General features: G+C 35.8%; 1 protein-coding gene and 1 long non-coding RNA gene across 6 annotated transcripts in view; one reads left to right on the top strand and one right to left on the bottom strand.

Annotated features, from left to right (window-relative positions):
* TRPC4 (transient receptor potential cation channel subfamily C member 4) overlaps nucleotides 1-23,697 on the top strand; it is a 232,133-nt gene that overhangs the window by 49,539 nt on the left and 158,897 nt on the right. The gene's annotated exons all lie outside the window — the stretch shown is intronic.
* On the bottom strand, nucleotides 14,808-21,996 carry LOC129011709 (uncharacterized). 2 transcript variants are annotated; one of them, XR_008493407.2, is made up of 4 exons: nucleotides 21,263-21,996; nucleotides 20,874-20,997; nucleotides 18,824-18,937; nucleotides 14,808-15,280 (listed from the first exon to the last, which is right to left on the bottom strand). It is a non-coding gene; the product is annotated as an uncharacterized LOC129011709 (long non-coding RNA). The 2 variants fall into 2 exon arrangements; XR_008493406.2 differs by lacking the exon at nucleotides 20,874-20,997 and having other exon boundaries at nucleotides 21,263-21,639.

Genomic DNA, 23,697 nt, shown 5'->3' with positions numbered 1-23,697 from the left:
GAATTTTCCATATTGTATGAAGTTCGGGTCCAACTTCATTCTTTTTCATGTTGATATATAGTCATCTCAGCACTGTTTATTGAAAGGACTGATCTTTTTCCATTAAATTTTTCTTGACTCTCTCAAGGCAGTATTTGAGATTATTGTGTCTGTCTTTTTCCCTCTGTTGCTCAGGATCACTGTCCTGTGCTGATAATATCCAGTGATTTTAAATCTGTTGTTTCATTTATTTTCCTATTTGTTGTTGTTTTTGTTATTTTAAGTGGGAGTGTATTCTCTTGGCTGGAATCATAGTTCTTCTACAAACATTTATTGATTTGTATTTTGGCATATGTTGCCAATTTTGTTATTGAGATTTTTGTTGTTGTAAAATAGATTTTTGATTTTATTATTAGCTTCTAAGATATCTTATTAAACCAAATAGTTAAATATCTATTAATAATTCAGTTCAACTAAAAAACTTTGTCAGAGTAATGTAAGTAGAGTAGATATAGGAATTTTAGATGACATTAACCATGTATTTGAAAGAGGATCTGGGAATATTAAATCTATTGTGCCTAAGAAAGCATGCAAATATAATAATGTGAAAAAAGAGGAATGAGATAATATGTAGAATATTTTAAATAGAACATGTGCTATAACTAAAATACATAGAATACAAAAAATTTTGAGATCAGTTTGTTGGAGAGATAAACTAGAATGATATGTTTATGCTTTTTATAAAAACAACAAAGGTATATATTCATAGGCAAGTAAGATGGGTATAAGAAATAGGAATTAATTAAATATGTATGAATGTAAAAAATTTGAAAAGATATGGAAATATTACCAAAGAGCATCCCACAAATCAAAAGTATAAAGTTTAATTCATTTATATGAGGATTTTAATTTTCAGTTATTGTCACTTAATCTTTAAAATCATTTGTTAACTAACTTCACAGTTCAAGATTTATAGAAGAAAGTTGTCTTATGGAGCAATATATATATATTTGTGTTTAACAAGAGTGAACTCTTCCGTCCTGCCACACATTAGAATTTTGATTAAACCTTTGAACGATGGGTGTCTATTTGTTTTGATCTATAGCTGTTATCAGTTTTTAAATAGGTTATAATATAATATTTAGTATAGTATCAAGACAGTGGGAGATTTATCTTTTATGTCATAATGATATATGCATATTAGCAATATGGAAAATCTACCAATTCTAAAATATCTTTAAAAACATTATAGAAAAGGATTATTAAAATACACAATTTCAATATAATTTTGGCTACGTAATGGGAATAATAATAATCAAATAACATTATATCTTAATTTATGAAATGTTTTTAAAGCATTTGGTTTTATCAAAATAGACTCAGGTGTAATAATATGGAATTCTGAATTTTTAACTTATCAAAGCAGAAATAGGTCTAGCATGATTTAAATTTTACAAACCATCATTGTAAAATCCAGAATGAACATACTATTAACCTCAAGTAATTAATTGAATTTGTTTCTATTGTGCCATGTTTCCTTTGCAAGTCATGTCAAGAGACTGATAAGAAAATTCTTGAATTCATATGAATTCCAAAAGTTGTTAATTAATGCCCAATCATAGTCATTTTTTAGTTGTAAATACAGAAGCCCTTGCTCAGAAATTGATATAGCCCTGAATATAAGGGCTGGAAGTTTTAGAACAAAAGGCCTGAATCTGATATACTAAGGTGAACTTTCAGAGTCTAACTTCATTCAGGCTATATAATAACATCAGTGCTCTAGGTTCTCATTTTCATTCCAGATTCATAGTGGACCCACAGTTCTGAATTTTTATTCATGAGTTTGGAGCCACAGGATCCTGCCTACATCTTTGTAATTGCTTTTATTTAGAGTTGTACTTACCTTTTGTTACCTTAATCCTTTAATGGGGTTCTGTTCAAATTATGAATTGGATCAGCATATAACCCCTGTCTTGAACATTCTGTGTCTACACTCTCTTAAGACATGTTATTTTTCCCGTGATCTTATGCCTGCAGTTTGAGATAGGTGGAATTACTGTGGTAGTATTTTTTTAATAGCTTATAAGTCAGTTATTTAAAAAAACACACACACAAAACCCAGGGACTTTGTTATGAAGGAATCCTTTTGGTAATGATTTCCATCAAAATAAGATATCCAAAAGAGGCATTGCAAAAAAGTAAAACAACAACAACAACAATAACAACAAAAACTACTGGATAAGGATATAAAATTAGAAAAATAACAACTTAGGGAAAGAAAGTTTTCCATTTCTATTAGCTATGTTAAAGACTCTAAACTCTTTAATTTGCTTATTCTAATTTTGATATTTACTGAGGTCAGTAAGGATACACTCTCAACCTTCTAAGGATTGGAAGAGCATCCTACATTGACCTAATTTCCAACCCTACACACTGCTGGCATGATTCTATCAGTTTGCCACTTAAAGTTTGTGGAAAGTTGGCATTAAACTACTAAAACTTTTGCCAAAGCTTCCTATTATATTTATTTAGTTGCATTTGGATAAACCTGTTTTCTGGTAACAGAAACAAATTGTATAAATTGTAAGACAGAAGTCAATCCCCTTTTGTAAGAAAAACTCTGAATGATATCCTCTTGTGAGTTTTACCACTATGATGTAGGAACTTCCTGCCACTTAGATGGCAGTTTCATGGGGGTTCTCTATTGTACATACTGTGAGATGGAAGTTAGCATGCTGGGTATTTATTAAGGAATTCCTCTGGAATCTACATCTGTGGAAGGGAGAGAAAGGTAACAGGTTCTGGTAAGAACAAGAGGTTGAATTCCTGGTGATCATGATCCCAGAATAGGGTAACCTTGGCTGATCTCATACCATGCTTAGGTGCTAGCAGAGCCCTTTGTATTCTCCTTATTTGGAGCACAATGACTGGACTTTATACTCCTGCATCAACTAGTCATTGGATGTGCCCCACCCCAACTGGTGTAGCTTTGGATGGAGTTCCTGTAGTTCTACAAGACAATACCTGAAGGACTGGCAACTGAAGAATGTCTCTTGTCTACACTCCTAATAGTTGAAGCAATCAAGGGTTTATGGAAGGGGAGCTGGGTGGTACATCACAGTTCCATCAGAATGTATTTCCCAAACTTTTAGCTACAATTCTAAGGAGGTCTCCAGAATTACTTAATCATTAATGTGGGATACCCCTCTTTTTTCTACATTAGCCATTGCGGTAGGTACCACATCATCTACTCCCCCAAATTTAAAAATAAACATATACTAATGTACTTTTCTGAGACAGACCTGCCAAAACTATCATTTTCTTTTCAATTTCATTTCTTTTCAACTTCACTAAAGACCTTCTAAAGAACCATGGCCTTTTATTTGCTTCAGTGAACCATTTGAACACATCACAGAATAATAATTGGAAGCATACCTTTGAATGCACAGACCATTATTTCCTTCATAGTTATGTTCATTTCTTTCTTTAAATTCCGAAGAAAGAGAGCAGGATCTTAGAAAAGTTCTGCTAAATAAGATATGGGAAAACAAAGGAAATAAATGTGAGAGGAACAAGGCCTTTTAGCATCTGTCAGACTGAAAGAGGTCTATAACTAGGAATGTCTGACATTTCCTTGACCACAAGGGTGTCAGAACCTGCTTTAGAAAATAAGTAAAATCACACTTAAAATTAACAATTTGCAAACCTAAATTTATATCTTTAATGAAAGATCTCAAAATATGACTACAGAGGATTTTCATTAATCACCTTTGGCTCGGTGCTTTTGTCTACTGTAAAACAATTTGTCATTTATTTCATCAGAATTGACACAAATTCTAGAAGGATGGAGAGATTTTTAAGTCTGTGTTAGTTTCTCTTTGGATATGTCAATGCAGTGGACTTCCATAGGTTAATTTATTCCCTTTATGCTTTAGAGTGGGTCCAGAGCACAGCCTTTTCTATAGTGAGGTGGAGGTGACAGAGGAACAGGAATTGCATGCCTTGCCCTCAACGAGTTTGTAATGTTTCATACTGCTGATTTATTTCTGTTAAAAAGATACTAAAATTCATGATTATGATTATGACCCAGATGTAATATGCTGGGGCTCTTGATTTTCAACTAAATTAAGCAACAATACTATTAATATCATTGTTTATTATTATTACTTTGCTGACAGGGACAGAGGCTAAAATTGAATTCTGACACTTGTAAATATCCATATTTTAGGATACTGTTTAATTATGATCTATTTCTAATCCAAATGCTCCAATGGAATATTTGCATAAGAATCAGCTGCTCTTTATGGATATAAAGATCTAGTTATGAGCATTGATTGCAAGCAAGAAGGGTTTTGAGGCCTGGGAAGAACTATTGTATCATATCATAAACATATATGAGAGAGAAGAGAGAGAAAAAGAAATGTTTGCATCTGGCGCAATTTGAAGTCCTTATCAAATATGGAGAGAGAGCAGGGAAAGAAGTTGGCCATATAGTAAGTTCAATTTTTTAAGATGCCCCAGAAATCATTTTTCTATGTATTGATTCAAGCAATTTTCTAAAGATTTCTTCATGGACATTATAATAGTTGGAGTTTTCATTAGACAGTTCTCTGGGAATAGAGATTAAAGTCCAGCCCTCTTGAAGAATAAAGTAGTAAATCTGAGTCGCAGGAGGCTAACAGTGCAATACAGAGGCCAGGGGCCAGCGCCCACTGTGGAGCAGTGTGTGAAGAGGCATTACAGCTTATGTTTGGACGTGACACTAGTAGAATGTGATCTTTCTTCCCCTTCTCCAATTATTCAGGTAAAACTGAAAGAGCAATAATTGTAATTATCCTGTTGACCTCTCAGTTTTGCTTCGAAGACTACTCAGCCTAACTTAATTATGTTTACTTCCAAGCACAAAATCTTTCATGCCCCAACTTGAGGTCTTAATAGGGACAAGAGGAATATTTTTTCAGGTACACTAATGTCACTGCAGTTGTCCATGGAGTTAGTGACTATTTGAGTTCTACATGCCCAGCATATATGGTTGCAACTGTATATCTGGGCTTCTATGGTATCGATAAGGGTTTGGTGAGATGCTAAAAGGTCCTTGGGAAATAGTAACATCAACAACAGCAAACATATTTTAGCTAAGTTTTTCTTTTGTCTTTACCTAGACTCAGTAATTACCTTGTTCTGTACAGTACTATCAAGAGGCTACCTTTTTATTTGTTCCAAAATAGATATTAACAGATGGAACTCACACTGTGTAAAATATTTCTATTGACAATAGTTCGATGTATCAAAGAGGAAGGTGAAGAAAAAAAGTGCACTGATGAACTCTGAGAGGTGATATTCTTAATTGTTTGATATTCTTTTTTAATTTTTATTTTATTATTATTATTATTATTATACTTCAGGTTTTATGGTACATGTGCGCAATGTGCAGGTAAGTTACATATGTATACATGTGCCATGCTGGTGCGCTGCACCCACTAACTCCTCATCTAGCATTAGGTATATCTCCCAATGCTATCCCTCCCCCCTCCCTCCACCCCACAACAGTCCCCGAAGTGTGATGTTCCCCTTCCTGTGTCCATGTGTTCTCATTGTTCAATTCCCACCTATGAGTGAGAATATGCGGTGTTTGGTTTTTTGTTCTTGCGATAGTTTACTGAGAATGATGATTTCCAATTTCATCCATGTCCCTACAAAGGACATGAACTCATCCTTTTTTATGGCTGCATAGTATTCCATGGTGTATATGTGCCACATTTTCTTAATCCAGTCTATCATTGTTGGACATTTGGGTTGGTTCCAAGTCTTTGCTATTGTGAATAATGCTGCAATAAACATACGTGTGCATGTGTCTTTATAGCAGCATGATTTATAGTTCTTTGGGTATATACCCAGTAATGGGATGGCTGAGTCGAATGGAATTTCTAGTTCTAGATCCCTGAGGAATCGCCACACTGACTTCCACAATGGTTGAACTAGTTTACAGTCCCACCAACAGTGTAAAAGTGTTCCTATTTCTCCACATCCTCTCCAGCACCTGTTGTTTCCTGACTTTTGAATGATTGCCATTCTAACTGGTGTGAGATGGTATCTCATTGTGGTTTTGATTTGCATTTCTCTGATGGCCAGTGATGGTGAGCATTTTTTCATGTGTTTTTTGGCTGCATAAATGTCTTCTTTTGAGAAGTGTCTGTTCATGTCCTTCGCCCACTTTTTGATGGGGTTGTTTGTTTTTTTCTTGTAAATTTGTTGGAGTTCATTGTAGATTCTGGATATTAGCCCTTTGTCAGATGAGTAGGTTGCGAAAATTTTCTCCCATTTTGTAGGTTGCCTGTTCACTCTGATGGTAGTTTCCTTTGCTGTGCAGAAGCTCTTTAGTTTAATTAGATTCCATTTGTCAATTTTGGCTTCTGTTGCCATTGCTTTTGGTGTTTTAGACATGAAGTCCTTGCCCATGCCTATGTCCTGAATGGTAATGCCTAGGTTTTCTTCTAGGGTTTTTATGGTTTTAGGTCTAACATTTAAGTCTTTAATCCATCTTGAACTGATTTTTGTATAAGGTGTAAGGAAGGGATCCAGTTTCAGCTTTCTACATATGGCTAGCCAGTTTTCCCAGCACCATTTATTAAATAGGGAATCCTTTCCCCATTTCTTGTTTTTGTCAGGTTTGTCAAAGATCAGATACTTGTAGATATGTGGCATTATTTCTGACAGCTCTGTTCTGTTCCATTGATCTATATCTCTGTTTTGGTACCAGTACCATGCTGTTTTGATTACTGTAGCCTTGTAGTATAGTTTGAAGTCAGGTAGTGTGATGCCTCCAGCTTTGTTCTTTTGGCTTAGGATTGACTTGGTGATGTGGGCTCTTTTTTGGTTCCATATGAACTTTAAAGTAGTTTTTTCCAATTCTGTGAAGAAAGTCATTGGTAGCTTGATGGGGATGGCATTGAATCTGTAAATTACCTTGGGCTGTATGGCCATTTTCACGATATTGATTCTTCCTACCCATGAGCATGGAATGTTCTTCCATTTGTTTGTATCCTCTTTTATTTCCTTGAGCAGTGGTTTGTAGTTCTCCTTGAAGAGGTCCTTCACATCCCTTGTAAGTTGGATTCCTAGGTATTTTATTCTCTTTGAAGCAATTGTGAATGGGAGTTCACTCATGATTTGGCTCTCTGTTTGTCTGTTATTAATGTATAAGAATGCTTGTGATTTTTGTACATTGATTTTGTATCCTGAGACTTTGCTGAAGTTGCTTATCAGCTTAAGGAGATTTTGGGCTGAGACAATGGGGTTTTCTAGATATACAATCATGTCATCTGCAAACAGGGACAATTTGACTTCCTCTTTTCCTAATTGAATACCCTTTATTTCCTTCTCCTGCCTAATTGCCCTGGCCAGAACTTCCAACACTATGTTGAATAGAAGTGGTGACAGAGGACATCCCTGTCTTGTGCCAGTTTTCAAAGGGAATGCTTCCAGTTTTTGCCCATTCAGTATGATATTGGCTGTGGGTTTGTCATAGATAGCTCTTATTATTTTGAGATACGTCCCATCAATACCTAAGTTCTTCAGAGTTTTTAGCATGAAGGGTTGTTGAATTTTGTCAAAGGCCTTTTCTGCATCTATTGAGATAATCATGTGGTTTTTGTCTTTGGTTCTGTTTATATGCTGGATTACATTTATTGATTTGCGTATATTGAACCAGCCTTGCATCCCAGGGATGAAGCCCACTTGATCATGGTGGATAAGCTTTTTGATGTGCTGCTGGATTCTGTTTGCCAGTATTTTATTGAGGATTTTTGCATCAACGTTCATCAAGGATATTGGTCTAAAATTCTCTTTTTTTGGTTGTGTCTCTGCCAGGCTTTGGTATCAGGATGATGCTGGCCTCATAAAATGAGTTAGGGAGGACTCCCTCTTTTTCTATTGATTGGAATAGTTTCAGAAGGAATGGTACCAGCTCCTCCTTGTACCTCTGGTAGAATTTGGCTGTGAACCCATCTGGTCCTGGACTTTTTTTGGTTGGTAAGCTATTGATTATTGCCACAATTTCAGCTCCTGTTATTGGCCTATTCAGAGATTCAACTTCTTCCTGGTTTAGTCATGGGAGGGTGTATGTGTTGAGGAATTTATCCATTTCTTCTAGATTTTCTAGTTTATTTGCGTAGAGGTGTTTGTAATATTCTCTGATGGTAGTTTGTATTTCTGTGGGATCGGTGGTGATATCCCCTTTCTCATTTTTTATTGCATCTATTTGATTCTTCTCTCTTTTTTTCTTTATTAATCTTGCTAGCAGTCTATCAATTTTGTTGATCCTTTCAAAAAACCAGCTCCTGGATTCATTAATTTTTGAAGGGTTTTTTGTGTCTCTATTTCCTTCAGTTCTGCTCTGATTTTAGTTATTTCTTGCCTTCTGCTAGCTTTTGAATGTGTTTGCTCTTGCTTTTCTAGTTCTTCTAATTGTGATGTTAGGGTGTCAATTTTGGATCTTTCCTGCTTTCTCTTGTGGGCATTTAGTGCTATAAATTTCCCTCTACACACTGCTTTGAATGCATCCCAGAGATTCTGGTATGTTGTGTCTTGGTTCTCATTGGTTTCAAAGAACATCTTTATTTCTGCCTTCATTTCGTTATGTACCCAGTAGTCATTCAGGAGCAGGTTGTTCAGTTTCCACATAGTTGAGCGGTTTTGAGTGAGATTCTTAATCCTGAGTTCTAGCTTGATTGCACTGTGATCTGAGAGATAGTTTGTTATAATTTCTGTTCTTTTACATTTATTGAGGAGAGCTTTACTTCCAAGTATGTGGTCAATTTTGGAATAGGTGTGGTGTGGTGCTGAAAAAAATGTATATTCTGTTGATTTGGGGTGGAGAGTTCTGTAGATGTCTATTAGGTCCACTCGGTGCAAAGCTGAGTTCAATTCCTGGGTATCCTTGTTGACTTTCTGTCTTGTTGATCTGTCTAATGTTGACAGTGGGGTGTTAAAGTCTCCCATTATTAATGTGTGGGAGTCTAAGTCTCTTTGTAGGTCACTCAGGACTTGCTTTATGAATCTGGGTGCTCCTGTATTGGGTGCATATATATTTAGGATAGTTAGCTCTTCTTGTTGAATTAATCCCTTTACCATTATGTAATGGCCTTCTTTGTCTCTTTTGATCTTTGTTGGTTTAAAGTCTGTTTTATCAGAGACTAGGATTGCAACCCCTGCCTTTTTTTGTTTTCCATTTGCTTGGTAGATCTTCCTCCATCCTTTTATTTTGAGCCTATGTGTGTCTCTGCACATGAGATGGGTTTCCTGAATACAGCACACTTATTGGTCTTGAGTCTTTATCCAATTTGCCAGTCTGTGTCTTTTAATTGGAGCATTTAGTCCATTTACATTTAAAGTTAATATTGTTATGTGTGAATTTGATCCTGTCATTATGATGTTAGCTGGTTATTTTGCTCGTTAGTTGATGCAGTCTCTTCCTAGTCTCGATGGTCTTTACATTTTGGCATGATTTTGCAGTGGCTGGTACCGGTTGTGCCTTTCCATGTTTAGCGCTTCCTTCAGGAGCTCTTTTAGGGCAGGCCTGGTGGTGACAAAATCTCTCAGCATTTGCTTGTCTGTAAAGTATTTTATTTCTCCTTCACTTATGAAGCTTAGTTTGGCTGGATATGAAATTCTGGGTTGAAAATTCTTTTCTTTAAGAATGTTGAATATTGGCCCCCACTCTCTTCTGGCTTATAGAGTTTCTGCCGAGAGAGCCGCTGTTAGTCTGATGGGCTTCCCTTTGTGGGTAACCCGACCTTTCTCTCTGGCTGCCCTTAACATTTTTTCCTTCATTTCAACTTTGGTGAATCTGACAATTATGTGTCTCGGAGTTGCTCTTCTCGAGGAGTATCTTTGTGGCGTTCTCTGTATTTCCTGAATCTGAATGTTGGCCTGCCTTGCTAGATTGGGGAAGTTCTCCTGGACAATATCCTGCAGAGTGTTTTCCAACTTGTTTCCATTCTCCCCGTCACTTTCAGGTACACCAATCAGACGTAGATTTGGTGTTTTCACATAGTCCCACATTTCTTGGAGGCTTTGCTCGTTTCTTTTTATTCTTTTTTCTCTAAACTTCCCTTCTCGCTTCATTTCATTCATTTCATCTTCCAGGGCTGATACCCTTTCTTCCATTTGATCGCATCGGCTCCTGAGGCTTCTGCATTCTTCACGTAGTTCTCGAGCCTTGGTTTTCAGCTCCATCAGCTGCTTTAAGCACTTCTCTGTATTGGTTATTCTAGTTATACATTCTTCTAAATTTTTTTCAAAGTTTTCAACTTCTTTGCCTTTGGTTTGAATATCCTCCCGTAGCTCGGAGTAATTTGATCGTCTGAAGCCTTCTTCTCTCAGCTCGTCAAAGTCATTCTCCGTCCAGGTTTGTTCCGTTGCTGGTGAGGAACTGTGTTGCTTTGGAGGAGGAGAGGTACTCTGCTTTTTAGAGTTTCCAGTTTTCCTGCTCTGTTTTTTCCCCATCTTTGTGGTTTTATCTACTTTTGGTCTTTGATGATGGTGATGTACAGATGGGTTTTTGGTGTGGATGTCCTTTCTGTTAGTTTTCCTTCTAACAGACAGGACCCTCAGCTGCAGGTCTGTTGGAGTACCTGGCCGGCCGTGTGAGGTGTCAGTCTGCCCCTGCTGGGGGATGCCTCCCAGTTAGGCTGCTCGGGGGTCAGGGGTCAGGAACCCACTTGAGGAGGCAGTCAGCCGGTTCTCAGATCTCCAGCTGCGTGCTGGAAGAACCACTGCTCTCCTCAAAGCTGTCAGACAGGGACATTTAAGTCTGCAGAGGTTACTGCTGTCTTTTTGTTTGTCTGTGCCCTGCCCCCAGAGGTGGAGCCTACAGAGGCAGGCAGGCCTCCTTGAGCTGTGGTGGGCTCCACCCAGTTCAAGCTTCCAGGCTGCTTTGTTTACCTAAGCGAGCCTGGGCAATGGCGGGCGCCCCTCCCCCAGCCTCGCTGCCGACTTGCTGTTTGATCTCAGACTGCTGTGCTAGCAATCAGCGAGACTCCGTGGGCGTAGGACCCTCTGAGCCAGGTGCGGGCTATACTCTCCTGGGGCACCGTTTCCTAAACCCGTCGGAAAAGCACAGTATTCGGGTGGGAGTGGCCTGATTTTCCAGGTGCCGTCTGTCACCCCTGGAAAGGGAACTCCCTGACCCCTTGGGCTTCCCGAGTGAGGCAATGCCTCGCCCCTGCTTCGGCTGGCGCACGGTGCACTCACCCACTGACCTGCGCCCACTGTCTGGCACTCCCTAGTGAGATGAACATGGTACCTCAGATGGAAATGCAGAAATCACCCGTCTTCTGCGTTGCTCATGCTGGGAGCTGTAGACCGGAGCTGTTCCTACTCGGCCATCCTGGCTCCTCCTTGATATTCTTATATACTAGCAACTTTGTATGACTGACTCCTCTGGTACTTTCTCCAGAATATTTCTGTATTTTGTTTTGAGAAGATCTTTTGTCCAGAAAACATGTCCCTTAGATTTGTAGCTGAACTCATCAAACTCAATAAAGGCATGCTTCTTTCTATCAAAATTCCTTTTTCCCAATGTTATGCTATGAACTTACTCCTCTTTCTCGGTTTATTTTGTTCTTACTTTATCCTGATTTTAATGACATCTCTGATTCTTCCCAATTCTATTTAGAAACACATTACCTTAACCTCAAGAAAAATGTGTTTCTTTTTTTTCTCAATAAGACATTGTATAAACAGTGGAATTTTTCACAAGTAAAGACATCAAGAAAAACTCTTTATATAGGAACTAATTGAAATATTTTATTCTAAGGGAATTTTAGTTGACATTAGGTCAGTTAACATTACTGACTTGCTATCATGATGTTCATTGTAAAATCTAAAGTGCAAGGCCCTTGACAATAAATTTTAAGTCATGGGTTTTATAATTATGGATGTATTTAGTAATGTCCAGAGTAGTTTACCTCCAAGACAAAAAAGCATATTCTTCCGAATAGCGTGAAACATACCCTACAAAAGAAGAAAACCTCAGAGTCAGATAACATCAAGAGAAAAGTCCCTGACCAATCAGGCACTAAGACATTGGGCCTTCTGAAGTCATTCTATATGTTAGCATTCTTACTGTAAATGGAAAAGAAAACATGGACTTATATCATGGAAAAGAAAATTATGAACTTACATTTAAAAGAGTAGGTTACTAATTCAAGACTTCCCCAGTGAAGGCGCCACAGAAAGGAGACAGGGTATATATACGATGTGGAAACAGCAGTAAAGATATACTTTCTTTACTGTATAAGCAGTCATGTAATTTGTCATTGATAGAAATAAGTTGTCTGTGGCATATCTGCATTGCAAAAATTCATATCATTAAATTATACACCATCCCAAAATAATAGATACTGCCTGTAAAACAGAAAGTATTCCTCTGTAATATTCATTACCTTATATAAAAAAATAGTATAAAACATTTTCAGCAGGAGATATGTTGGGAATCTGAGTTCTTTCACACAAAGAGAATTCTGAGGAGGTTAAGGAAAAAGGTCAGCGTGTTACCTTCCACATCTGAAATTTTATCACTGATTTATGACATATTTATAATAATCTATGCCATATAAAAATAAAATAGCAACCATTTGAGAATATCATGGCAATTTTGTTAATTAAGGATTAGATATAATTAACTTCTCATTCACAGTTTGTGAATACAACTATTAGTTGTTAAGACACATCCTTATGGAAATGTTTTAATTATCTTTTATGTGTCTTTAAGTGTGAGATTACTTAGACATATTACTCCCCAATCTTTCCTCATGTCCAAAATGGATATCCTATACTTCCTCCTGGTGTTATAAGAAACAGTCACACATTTGAAAACACTTTAAAACAGTAACGCATTATGTACATGTTAGAATCATGTATGTATTTGTTATTGACCTTGTCTGTAATTAGCTTCTTAAAATTACCAAATATAATCTTATTTACTTCTAAGTACTTAAAGCGCTTTGTTGTTATTATAGATTCACAGAGTGAGATATGAAAATAACACTTTCCAACCTATAAAATACAATAAAAACCTTTGTAGTTAAAACTATTTCTCTATAAAAGTAACACCTCTTTATAAATCAGTTATAATTTCTGTTTTTCTCTCTTTTTATAAGAGCTGATATCCTCTTTCCATAGTTCTTCTCATTTCAGGTTAAAAATCAAAACAGGGCAGGAAGGAAGCATGTGGAGTCTGGCGCCAGATTGCCTTGGTTCATATCACTTACTAGTTGTCTGACTTCAGGAAAATATCTTACTCTGTCAGTGCTTCAGTTTCCTCATCTATAAAGTACTTACAATAATGTTATGTCCTCCTGGAGTTGTGAGAATAAAATGAGATAACATAGACAAAGAACGTGGCAGCGTGTCTAGGACATACCACCTACCCAGGGAATGTCAGCTTTCATTACTCTGACCCTTCTCTGGAAGTTTTGAACCAATTCCCATCTCCAATATTGTGCCTATTGTCTAACATATAAAGTGTTACTTAAAGATCCAGACCATCAAAAGACTTATTATCTGTATTTAACCTTCCAGACAGTTTTGATTTTGTGGCTCCTAGGCTATCGTCCTCCAGAGCCACAATTCAATTAGGTAGAAAATCTTAAATCTAACTTTAACAGGGTGTGTATATTGAGGGACTTTTTAATGCCTCACAATATACATACTCAGCTATTTCTCCCAGTGTTCCAGCAACACTGATCTTTATTCTGAACCTAGAATGGATCAAGCCAAGTTCCTTCCAGCCTTGGAACCTTGGCTCTACCTCTTTCCTTTGCCTGCATTGCCGTTCCTTCACATCTTTTCATAGCTCACTCGTTTCAGCATTCAGATCCCTGTTAACCAGCCCCCTACCTCCAACACATTAACGGATCTTCATAGTTATCTATTTGAATTTCTTCTGTTTCTATGTCCCATCATGAGCTATTAATATAAGTTTAATAAAAGCAGTGGCCATATCTGACTTAGTCCCTAACTACAGCATTCTCAGTATACTACAGTGTCTGATATCTACTAACTATTCAATACATATTTATTGAATGGAGAAATGAAAACATGAATTGTTTACATGTTTACTCTTCGCCCTGTAGTGATAGATTGGAGTTTTAAATATCAGAGTGATTTTGTGTGTGTAAGGATGTGTGTGTGCACAAATAGATGGGAAAAAAAATTATGTGTCTCTATATGTGGGTGAGTTTACATGTACGTTTTCCTTAGCTCAGCCACTGTCTGCCTAGTCAGTGACATTCCAGTAGTAGGAGGCACACTTAGTATCCAGATATTGATTCCTAAACACCATGCTTCATTAAAAGGAAATTGGGCTCCCTTGAAAAAAGGTTGCTTCCAGGACTGGAGCAGGGAAAATGCAAGATGAGCCTAGAGCCTCTTGTAGTGACAGAAAGTGAATAAGTTCTCAATAAAATAAAAAATAAAAAGGATGAAAGCATGTCAAAAGAACACTTGTGCCAACCTGAAAAAGTTCCCAGTGGACAAAGATGAGACAGTTTGGACATCAAAAAAACAATAATAGTATCAGGTTATAACTCAAAAATAAAATAAATATATATAAGTCCATAATGACATAAATAAATGATATGGATAAATAAATAAATGGACATAGAAGAGGACAATTTTTCCTTAAGAAATCAAAGCAATAATTGTAGAAGGAATGAGGGAAATAGAAAATCACCCTTAGAATACAACAGTAAGAAATGCTGCAGGCAAGATCCCCTGATGTATACCGAAATCAGTGGGCAAAAGTGTAAGGAGAAAAAGGACTATTTATATCTTCCCAAAACATTTATTAATTATTTTGGTGGTTCTGACATATGTCTAAAAACTTTTTAATAAATTTCTCACTAGTAAGTTAAAGTTAATTCCTCTCATCTTGAGTATGAACTGGACTTATTGACTTGCTTCTATTAGATAGAAGACCATGAACAAAGCTGGCAGACATGACCTTAACCAAGTGATCGAGGTTAATATCACCAGTATTAAGTCATGTTGGTATCATGCAGCAATACACTGAAATGGCCACATGACTTCTGTGGGACTGTCTCCAAATCCATAACCTCAGTTTAATCATGAGAAAAGTCAGGCAGACCTAAGTTGAGGGACATTCTATAGAATATCTGACCAGTAATCCTCAAAAGTACCAAGGTCATGGAAGACGAGGAACAACTCCGACATTGTCAGTTGGAGAATATTAAGGAGACATGATGACTAAATGCAATGTAGTATCCTGAGATGGATCCTGAAAGAGAATAAAAATATTAGACAAAAATAAAGTGAAATCCTAATCAAGTCTGTAGCTCAGTTAGCAGTATTTACCAAAACTAATTTCCTAATTTTTTTTAAAGAAACATGTTTATGTAAGATGCTAGCATTAGCAGAAGCTAAAAGGCATAAGGAAACTCTCTGTATGGTTTTTGCAACAGTTCTGTAAGTTTGAAATCATTTTAAAATAAAAAGTTAAAGAAAACAGTGAAAGTATTTTAAACCCAGTTTCCAGTACAGATTAAGCATTCAACAAAGCTTTTTAAAATTAATTAGTGTGTTTGATAGTATTTTTTTACATAGCTATAGAATTATCTTCATTGATTCATATGTAAGTCTAGAACTTCCCTCTAGTCAAACCATCTCCATTAAGAATGCATGCAGTTTTGAAGGTTCTATTCTTTTGTTGATTCTCTCTTCCAAAAATGACCTTCTGTTTTTGTTTCCTAGTTACATATTTTTCACCCTTCAAAATCCAGCTCAAATGTTACCTATCTGTGAGCCTTTTTGGGTGTCTACAAATCTTTCTAAATATCCTTACTTTAGTATTGATGATATTATGCTCGATGTCTTGTATGCCTTCCTTGCAACCTGAAAATAGGAACATTTTAAAAGGAAAAACAGTATCTCTACGATTTGTAGTACCCACTTAGTGCCCAAAGACAGTAGATGTACAATAAAGTGTTCATAGATTGATAAATGACAGAATGAATTACTAATTATTCTGTTTTAAGTATTTGGCTTGGTCTTCATATTCAGTTATGTGATATTAGAATAAAAGATTTATTACCTTTTTTTTATTTATTAACTCTCCCAAACCCATAACAAAGGTTTATTTCATATATGCAAACGACTGCCCTCACACCCAATTTAAACAGATCGTTTAATGCTGCACAGTTATGATTCCCAGCTGTACCTAGAGTAGAGTGAAGAAGTGGAGTGAAGGATGATGCAGGAGAACATTGTTTATTTCATGCATTCTGGCTGTTTTGTGAGTAATGTTACACTGTCTTTCAAGATCACTTACATAGATTCTCTGCCAGAGGAGAGGGATGCTGACTTTTAAAAATATTTGCCATAATGAAATTATCTTCCTTATTTAGGAAAAGCAATTTTAGAAAATTTTTATGTTACATTCCACAGTAACAATAAAATATGTTCACATTTTGGACATACATTTTTATTTATGGCAAAAATAAGATGTAGACTGACATCATGCTTTGATAAATATTTGTTCAAATATTTCCTGTCAAAAGAAGCACAACAAAATGCTTGATTATTTGAAACATTTTAAAATTAATGCCTTACAATTGTCTAGGTGATTTGTTAGTATTTATTACTCTTCATAAATTTGAAATATCGAAAATGTTTATTTTCTTTAAAATATTTTACTGATTTTCAGCTTAAAAACCCAAACCATTAAATATAAGGGAAATACTCTTGTGGGACTTTTTACTTGAAATATTTACTGTAATAAAATTCATATTAATTTGTATCATAAAGTCTATAGCATCAATATTGTATCATAATTTTATGGTTTATATCAGTTTATATTTTAGCTATTATTTTTATTTAGTGTCCTGTTAGTCCTATTCTATTCATATGATTGGTGATTGGTAAAAATGCATTTCTATACACATGTATATATTTTATCTTTAGTAGCTCATACAGCTATCTACATATACCTATATATTACATTTGGAGAATATTTCTAGTATCAGTAATACATTCATATTTTCATTAATCTTATAAAAATCATACTTTTTCAATTTTATAAAACTAAAGCTGAAACAACTAAATACTAAATGCATACTATGGGAGTAGATTATTAGAAATTAGTCCTCTTGTAAACTATGAACCTAGCTGATCAATACCTCTCCAATAGTTTGGAAACTAATTTTTAAAAATAAATGTAGATATTTCTTGCATTAACAATAAAACTGTCAGTCAGGTGCAGTGGCGTGCACCTTTATTTCTAGCTACTCAGGAGGCTGAGGCAGGAGGATCACTTGAGCCCAGGAGTTCAAGACTGTGGAGGACCATGATTAATCATGTGAATAGCCACTGCACTCTAGCCTGGACAACATAGCAAGACCTATCTCTATATAAATAAATAATACTGTCAATAATCATTACATTTTAATTATATCTGCCACAGAATATGTGCCAGTTTACATTTGTCTAAATCACTTGACTTAAACAACATTTTAACAAATTATTCATATGCGCTTACATCTGGAAATGCAGTGAGATGTAATCAAAGTATCACCATTGATTGAATACCTACATATTAGCCACTTTGTAGATATTATATCGCATTTGCACTGCAACAACCCTGCCTGTGGACATAATTATCTACTTTGACACACAGAGAGAGACTTAGAGGAAATGACTAGCCTAGGCTAAGTAGCAGAAGATTTCAAAAACACAATAATTTTGGCTCCAAAACCAACACATTTTTTCATTGTCAGTTTTGATGCTAGGTATGGTAAACATTTAGTATTGTATTCTTACGTAGTATAAAATCACCTGAAGTCTTCAGATCGAACCTTCTTGGGTTGTGCATTTAGTTTTTGGATTACAATGTGATTGCAGTAAACTTAGGGTTAATTCAACCCCTGAACTTCCAAAATTACAGGAGTCAAAAGGTCAGGGCTTTTAAAATAAAATAGTATTTGCTTTATGTCTTCTGGGACACAAGCACCACGGTCCATTTAACAAATTGCATCTTAATTCTTTCACACAAGATTCTGAGATAGTCAGTATTATCCCTTTTTCACATATGAGAAATCAACTCTGAGTTAAGTAATTCTGCCCAAACCACAAAGGTATCAAAGTTGGGGTTCAAATAAGTTTTTGCTGACTACAAGTCTTGTGTTCCTTAAAAATAAAAAATGTAGACAGTCAAGAGGCTTTCTAGAATTTGACAAAAGAAGAGGCAGTAGAAGGAACAGGAAACAAAAAAGAATTATCTACCAGAAAAATCAGATCATTCTTGAGGAAATTAGTAACGGGCAAGTTGGGCTTTACATGCATTGCTAGAGGCCAAGGGCACAGCATTGACCAGATGTTGATGTTAAAGATTACCTCCCTTTAGGCCGGGCGCGGTGGCTCACGCCTGTAATCCCAGCACTTTGGGAGGCCGAGGCAGGCGGATCATGAGGTCAGGAGATCGAGACCAACCTGGCTAACACGGTGAAACCCTGTCTCTACTAAAAATACAAAAAAAAAAAATTAGCTGGGTGTGGTGGTGGGCACCTGTAGTCCCAGCTACTTGGGAGGCTGAGGCAGGAGAACGGCATGAACCCAGGAGGCGGAGGTTGCAGTGAGCGGAGATCATGCCACTGTATTCCAGCCTGGGCAACAGAGCGAGACGCCGTCTCAAAAAAAAAAAAGAAAAAACATTACCTCCCTTTATTGAGGTGGTCTCTCACTATAATCACTCATTACAAAATACTAAAGAAGACAGCATTAAAAATAATGTTTCACTAAAATATATTTCTAGTATAATATTTCTTACCTTCAGGACATAGAAAATAGATATAGAAAATGTGGAATCTGCATAACGATGATTTTACTTCCGAACACTTATATAGTTGGTTTCAGCAGGTTGTAATGAGAATATGCCAAGGATCTGGTTTAAAGCAAGAAAATAAAATATTTATAGAGATCTCAGTGTCTGATACTCTATAGACAAAATATTTGATTGATATTTGGAAGTATTTTTTTCACTTTTCATCTAAATATTCCATCATTGCATACCATGAGCATATGAGGTTTTTAGTATCATGACACTTTGAGATTCTAATTTTGAATGGAAACTGGAAAACTCACACGTAAAATATCAATCGTCAGCTTCCCCTGAGGAATAAATAATTTTATCATAATTTTAATGAAGCAGTAATTGTTTATGAAGTTAATAAACCATTTTTTTCTGAGGTGGTGTAGGATAATAATTGTTAGAGTAGATTTGGGTAATTTAATTCCTCAATTTTTCTGAAGGCAGCTGGATCCTCAAGAAGCAGAGAAATAGCCGAGCTCTAGGAGCCAGAGTGAGAAAGGATGATTCTACTATGTAGTTCATAGCTGTTTCTTATATCTTAAATCAATACTTTAAATTACTTTATGCCACCTCCTAGAATAAGAGGAAACTTGAATTAAAGAACACTACTTTCATTTAGTTAAAGCTTAAATGAAGATTTGATGGAAAATACGCTATGCTATTTATGTGAATAATCTTATCATATCTGCTAAACACCCCAAGGCATAGAGGTAATTGAATTTTAGAAAAATGCTAACATGTCTGCTGATAAAAACTGCTTTAAGTGTAGTCTTAACTATCTAAGTGCCAATATGCTAAAGAAATAAACCTCTGGGATGAGTATTTAAAAGTCATAATACAGCTTTATGTCATTAAAAATGATCACAATGTCATAGGGTTGATGACTGAGCAGAATAACAAAATTCTCTGGACAGCAATCCATCACAAACTTGGAAAACAACCGAGTAACTTGTCAAAATTCCTTTGCCCGAAAAGTCTAGTCTTTTAAGTTGCTATGGTAATTACTACATTTGTTGGAGGTATTTAGGAGATGACAAATTCCTTGTGCATAATGAACCTTTATAAAGAGTTTTCTAAGCATTCTAATTTTTTTAAGTTGCCTTTGATTTGCATAATTGATGTTTGAGTTCAGTGTAGAAATAAACTTGACTGGTAAATTCAAAGGACATGAGAAGATTGAGGAAAAAATTAAAAGTTCAAGACAAAAGGAAAGAATTGCCTTTTATAATATTTATATCATCTACTTTTTTGCTACTGTTTTCGGGGTGTTAAACACTTAGTCTGAACTGCTATTCAGAGAACAGCAAAGGGAGTGAGAATTGTCATGCAGAACAATCCCACTGAGTTTAAACCTCCTGGTTTTAATTTATCATTGGGAATGAAACCACATTTAATTATTTATCATTGAGACACGTCATATGAGCAGAGGAATAAATTATGCTACCATTTCTTAGTTGCATCCATAGTCAGTTGAACTAGATTCATTCACTGTCTGTAACTGGGGAGTTGGGGTGAGAACAGATTAGATACCTCTAACATGCCATGAGTCTATTTTATTTTATTTTTATTTTTAATTAATTTATTTTTTAACACAGGGCTTGCTGTGTCACCCAGGCTGGAGTACAGTGGTACGATCACAGCTTACTGTAGTCTGGACCTCCTCGGCTAAAGTGATCCTCCTGTGTCAGTCTCTCGAAGTGCTGGGATTACAAGCATGAGCCACCATGCCCAGCTAATTCTTAATTATTTTTTATTTTATTTTATTTTATTTTATTTTATTTTTGTAGAGAGGAGTTTTGCTATGTTGTCCAGACTGGTCTGGAACTCCTGGGCTCAAGGAATCCTATTGCCTTGGCCTCTCAAAGTACTGGGATTACAGGCATGAGCCACTGACCCAGCCCTTAAGTCTTTTTTAGACACAAGTGAGCAGACAATTATGAACCTGGAAATATTCCTTAATGAGGAGGAGAGCCAATGGGACAGTGACAAATAGGGCTAACTCCATTACCTTGAGTATTACAGATCAACACTGCAGCCAGGATTCAATTTTCAAACAAGCTTCAGATCTGAGGTAGTAATATTTACGGGAGCTCCAGGAGTATTGGTGAGGACTCAAAAGAACTCCCTGAGAGCTGGTGATGAGAAAACAGGTTCAGAATCAGAAGACCCACTGCATGGGTAATCCCATCTCTAGAGAATTGCGGAACGTGATAAAAAACCTAGCCACCGGGAAACTGAATGGCCATTCAGTAACACAATAAAAGTCTAAACGTGTAATACAGGGTAACAAGGAAAACTGATCATCAGGTAGGGAACATATTTACAAAGCCTACATGACCTTAGTCAAATAAATTAACCTCTGTATTTGTTGCATGGGACACTAATAATAGTACTTACCCAAGAAGGTTTTCTTGAAGATTCATTCAGTTCATACAGGTAAAACTTAGAACAGTGCTTGTAAGTTTTCCGGAATTTTTGTTGTTGTTGTTGCTATTGTTATTTTGTTGTTCTTGTTACAGATGTCTGAAGTTAAAGTTGAGTCTTAAACTCTGGTTATTTAAGCAATAAAGGCATGAACAAAATTCTGAGACCAGCCTCACTCAGGAGCATCTCTGCTAGAACTCCTGCTCCTGCCTGCCATGACCAAAAATCGTCAGGAAATGTGGGGTCAAATTTAGCCTGAAGGTTTTTACCACATCTGACTCTGATTTCTCACTGAAACCATCAGCATTTTCATTGCTAATATTTTGCTGCATCTTCTGGATGCAACATTTAGTAACTGTATGACCTTGAGGGAGTTATTAAACTTATCTGAGCCACAGAAATGTATTACCTTCTCCTGTGACTTTGAATAGTGCTTTCATATTCCCAAATGTTTATAATCAGTAGAAAGTTCACCATTTGGTAGAAAACAATAAGAGTCACTAAGTAAATTAGAAGAGGATTAGATGAGGTCACAAAAATTTTGAAAAGATACAGCAGCAAAGTTGTGTAATGGTAGGACTGGTTATGAAAAACAAAGGCAGTTATTTTAGAAGCAGAAACTAGCATAAAATGGGAATCTCTTTTGCATCTCCATTACTTTAAGAATACTGCTTCCTCCTCCTAGAATTCCTTGCTTCCGTATAGTCATTGGGAAAATATCTGCTTATAGTTAAATACTTAGGTGAAGCTCCACCTCCTCCAGCAAGCATTTCTTACCCCCCAGATAGAGCTTGCTGCTTTCTCCTCTGACTCCTCCAAAAACATTGCTCATGTCTAAACTGAAGACCTTGCCACAAGTTGTCTGCCATTGACTGTCAACAAGGCTCCTCCTCCACCTCATAATGTCCTCTCTTTGGTCAGGGTTTGGTGGTGGTGGTTGTCTTAACAGCTTTATTTGAGGTATAATTTACATATACAACAAAATTTTACCTGTTGGGATTGTATTTTATATGACTTTATATCCTCAGCCTGCAAAATCATCCTGATCCAACACAGAATATGCCAGAACAAACCATTTTTGATGAATTTATTTTATAACAAAGAAAAATACATGTGTGAATTTGTAAAACTGTATTCCTAATAAGAAATTCTAAATCCAGCTTAATCGAACATATATGTTTAATTATTTTAAAAACTATATATTTTCTAAAGAAAGATTATATTTTATATAACGGTAGTTATTTTTAGAAGTAAAAAATAGCTAAATTAATTGCATCGTATAAAACATGTTTAGACTGAAGGCTACCTTAGAAATTTCTAACTGTGTGATGTTCAAAAACTTCTTTTTTTAGTTATCATAAAATAAATACATTTGAAACTATGTCTCTTAATTGTGTTTATCTGAACAGTTACAGAATTCTGGAAATAGTTTCTTTGGAAACCTCATGGTATGTACTGATGGGACACCCAGTCTATGAGGAAGAGCAGAAAAATCATGTATCAAAGCAGAACAATAGTATTTTTTTAATTAAGTAAAAAGTTATAGCTTGATTGAAGCATGGAGATCATTTAATGTAACTAATGGAAAAGTAAAAGAGTGACAAAGTTAGTAATGTGTTCAAGGTCACATGGTTTGTTGGCAGAGACAATGTCAAAAGCAGAGATGAATAGAATCACAGTGTTAATATTCACTGAAGATTATCCAGTTTAGCTACCCATCTGGTTATCGAATCCTCTCTCCCACATTCCTTTCAAGTTGTCATTTCTATGTTTGAATACTGCCGGCAACAGGGAGTCGTCTAGCCTCTGAGATAAAGTATTTAATCTTTGGACAAGTATTATACTATTAAAAGTTCACCTTTTGTTGAGAAGCAAGCTTTTCTTTGTAATTTCTACCTACTAGTCTTGGTGTTAGCTTTCGAAGTCATCAAAAACAAGTCAAATATCTTTTAAATCGGAGAGACTCGCTAGTTATTAAGGACAGATGATTGTTCCTTTTAACAAAATAAACTTTTATTTTGTGATGAATGTTTATTTTTTATCAAGATGTAGTGTGTTCTCATTATTAAACAACAAAAAAATCACCAATTACCCATATGTAACCTTTCTTAATTATAACTGTCGTTACCTCCTTTTTAGCGTAAGTTTTTTCATTGTTACAGATGCATTCTTACATTTAAAATTTTAACCATGACTACCACTTATCATAGTATGATTATTTTCCTGTGACAGTAAAATGCAATATGCATTATTTTAATACCCGAACATTTTTGTTAAATAAATATTCAGAACTTCATTGAATTACTTGACCATTATTAGCTTTTGAGTCTCTCTATTTTTTCCCAACAATTAATAGCAAAATTGTGTTTACTTTTATGCATATATTACCTGCCTTTTACCACACAACT

This window comes from Pongo pygmaeus, chromosome 14 (genome assembly GCF_028885625.2).
Source record: "Pongo pygmaeus isolate AG05252 chromosome 14, NHGRI_mPonPyg2-v2.0_pri, whole genome shotgun sequence".
NCBI classification, from domain to species: domain Eukaryota; kingdom Metazoa; phylum Chordata; class Mammalia; order Primates; family Hominidae; genus Pongo; species Pongo pygmaeus.
This window is presented reverse-complemented; position numbering and strand designations above follow the sequence as displayed.